This window comes from Octopus bimaculoides, chromosome 6 (assembly GCF_001194135.2).
Source record: "Octopus bimaculoides isolate UCB-OBI-ISO-001 chromosome 6, ASM119413v2, whole genome shotgun sequence".
Taxonomy (NCBI): Eukaryota; Metazoa; Mollusca; class Cephalopoda; order Octopoda; family Octopodidae; genus Octopus; species Octopus bimaculoides.
Genome location: NC_068986.1, coordinates 73,961,237 through 73,964,776, shown reverse-complemented (window position 1 = coordinate 73,964,776; position 3,540 = coordinate 73,961,237). Strand labels below are relative to the sequence as shown.

The window sequence follows — 3,540 nt, the reverse complement described above, 5'->3', positions numbered from 1 at the left end:
TCATCATCATTGTCCCCCACCCCTTCTGCAAACCTATATATACCATTCCCCCTTATCCAAACACATTTCCCCTTATATTCTACGTATAAACCTTAGCTATTCACCCACACATACACATTTTGCCTATAAACCTACAGAATTTCTCCCCTGCTACATTATCTACACACTTTTTACCCCCTACTTTGTTTATAAACTCTATAAACTTACATCATCATCATTGTCCCCCACCCCTTCTGCAAACCTATATATACCATTCCCCCTTATCCAAACACATTTCCCCTTATATTCTACGTATAAACCTTAGCTATTCACCCACACATACACATTTTGCCTATAAACCTACAGAATTTCTCCCCTGCTACATTATCTACACACTTTTTACCCCCAACACACACATACTGCCCCTATATTATAAACGTACACCATTTCTCCTTACACTTCCATATACCTTTCTTTCTATCATACTCCCTACTCTGCACAATCTTTCTCATTCTCTCAATCCCAAACAATACCCTATTCATTCAATTCTTTATGGGCCCTTAAACAACAACTACGCTCACCATCAACACCTCCCACATTCTTCTTCAGCTAAACAATATCTCCATAGGAATTTCATATCTCTAATAACTTTATTAACGCCAAAATAAGTATGGGGACACGGACACACACACACACACAAGATACATCAAGATTTGAATGCAATACGCACACAAAGGGACTTACTATCAAAGGCACACACACACACACACACACACATTCAATATATATGCAGATTGATTTGCACAATACATGCATACAAACTGCATTATACATACATACATACATACATACATACATACATAAATTTGTACCTTAAGAAATCATATTGCAAAAATCAATAAAAAATAATCAATCAATAACAAACCTTTAAGGCAGCAGTTACAGCTAGTGGATGATATGATAGCAAGAGAAAGCAACTGGAGTGTGAGTAGTATAGGGTGTAGTACCTGCTATATATGTGTGTGTATATATATATATATATATATATATATATGTGTGTGTGTGTATATATATATATAAATATATAGGATATATAAACAGAATGTGGTTAACATTTAGAGAACCTGACAGTTATGTGGCCAACCAAACCATCCATTCATCAATCCAACTATCCAATAATTTATCTATCCATCTCTCCTCCATCAAATCATTCATCCAGTCATCCATCCATTGATCTGCTGTAACAATAGACCTGTTAGAGTAGATATATGGCCTAAATGTAGGCTTCTTTATTATCCTTGTTTTTATCGATCTATTGCCTTGATGTGGCCCTTGTTAGCCCTGTTATGGAAGATCTCTGGCTTAGCTACATCTGACTAAATTTCTGTTTAATCCATATTCTATTAATAACTGTCCTAACCTTATTGTATGCTAGGTCCTGTGCAAGAATTCAAAACCTAAGACCAGTTATCTCCCATAAAAACATGTCACATTTATACACACACACACACACACACAAGAAAGAAAAAGTATAGGCGCAGGCAGGGTTGTGTGGTAAGAAGCTTGCCTCCCAGCCACATGATTCCAGGTTCAGTCTCACTGTGTGGCACCTTGGGCAAGTCTTTTGTACTATAGCCTCAGACCAACCAAATCCTTGTGTGTAGTTGAAGTAGATGGAAACTGAAAGAACCCCACTGTACATGTATGTATATATATATATATATATATATATATATATTTTGAGTCATCCCATGAATAATGTGGCTTTTTTCAACTGCATTAACTAAAAGTCAGAGGGGAATGGGATAAACTACCTGTATCAACTTGCTATAAAAGCAGGTAGTAATTTTACCTTGTCCTTATTCTTAGTTCAAGTTTTGAAGAGTACAGTTCGATTTTAACAGTTATTTTTTCAAAGCTATAATAGAAGTGACAAAGGATCGTATTCGGCATATTTTGCTTTATAACGCAATGGAAAGTGTGGAGAATATTAATGCAGTATATGGGGATCGAACAATAAGCGTAAGCCAGTGTCAACAGTGATTGCAAAAATTTGAAACTGAAAACTACAGCCTAGAAGACAAGTCTCATCCAGGAAGATCTGCAGAGCTTGGCAAGGGCATCCTGCAAACTCTGGTGGCACAAAATCCCATAGTAACTGTTAAAAAATTAGCAGAGAAGCTTGGATTTGGTCGTTCAACCATTCATTGACACCTGTGTGCCATTGAAAAAGTCAGCAAATTGTTTCAATGGGTTTCTCACCAACTTTCCGAGTCTAATCACATGCAGAGACTGAATGTGTGCTCTTCTTTGTTGTCACGTCTCACAAATGAAACTTTTTTGGACCAAAGAGTGACTGGTGACGCGAAATGGGTTCTCTATAAAAGTGTCAAGTACCAAAAACAGTGGGTAGGGAAAAGAGAAACATTGGCACCCCAGGCTAAAGAAGGTTTTCACCCACATAAGATGTTATTATCTTTTTGAGGAGATATGAAAAGTTTAGTCCACTTTGAACTTTTGAACCCAAACCAAATGATAACAAAGAAGATCTACTGTGAGCAGCTTGAGTGGTTTAAGTCAGCATTAGAAGAAAGGTGACCATCTTTGGTTTCAAGACGACAGGTGTTCTTCCATCAGGATAATGCTCAGCCACATACAGTGAGGAGGACGTTCCAAAGGCTGGAGCAGTTTCAATGGGAAATGATGCCCCACCCACCATATTCATTGAACTAATGTTCAACGAATATGGTGGGTGGGGCATCATTTCCCATTTATTCCAGTCTTCAAAATCATTTGGACTGAGAAAATATGAATTCTGTAGACAAGGTCAGAACAGTACCGGAGGAGTATTTTTCATCACAGACAAGTTAATTTTGGAAGAGGGGGGGGGGGCCTTACAAGTCTACCAGGCAGACTGAAGAGCACTGCAGATTAAAAAAGAACTTTGTTTATCTTAATTTTGAAAAATAAAAGAAGTATAAAAAAATAAGCGCATTATTTATGGAATGACCCAATACTTTTACAGTAATAATAATAATCCTTGGATGGAATCTATAAATTCTATCCAAAGATTATTACTATTATTATTACTATATCTATCCTACATTGTATCAGCACAGCTTGGTTTGACCTCAAAAATCTAGTATTGCCAGTTGGCATTATTAGGCTGTACCTGACATAATAAAATAGAAGTTTTTATATGCATATTCAAAACATTTCCCATAAATGAACTTAAAGGATATATATATACATAGGCGTAGGAGTGGCTGTGTGGTAAGTAGCTTGCTTACCAACCACATGGTCCCGGGTTCAGTCCCACTGCGTGGCATCTTGGGCAAATGTCTTCTATTATAGCCTCGGGCCGACCAAAGCCTTGTGAGTGGATTTGGTAGACGGAAACTGAAAGAAGCCCGTCGTATGTATGTATATATATATATATATGTATGTGTGTATGTGTTTGTGTCTGTGTTTGTCCCCCCAACATCGCTTGACAACCGATGCTGGTGTGTTTATATGCCCGTAACTTAGCGGTTCGGCAATAGAGACCGATAGAATAAGTAC

General features: G+C 37.5%; 1 protein-coding gene across 1 annotated transcript in view; it reads right to left on the bottom strand.

Moving 5' to 3' along the window:
• LOC106873829 (pleckstrin homology domain-containing family H member 1) overlaps positions 1-3,540 on the bottom strand; it is a 949,845-nt gene that overhangs the window by 288,882 nt on the left and 657,423 nt on the right. The window lies entirely within an intron of this gene.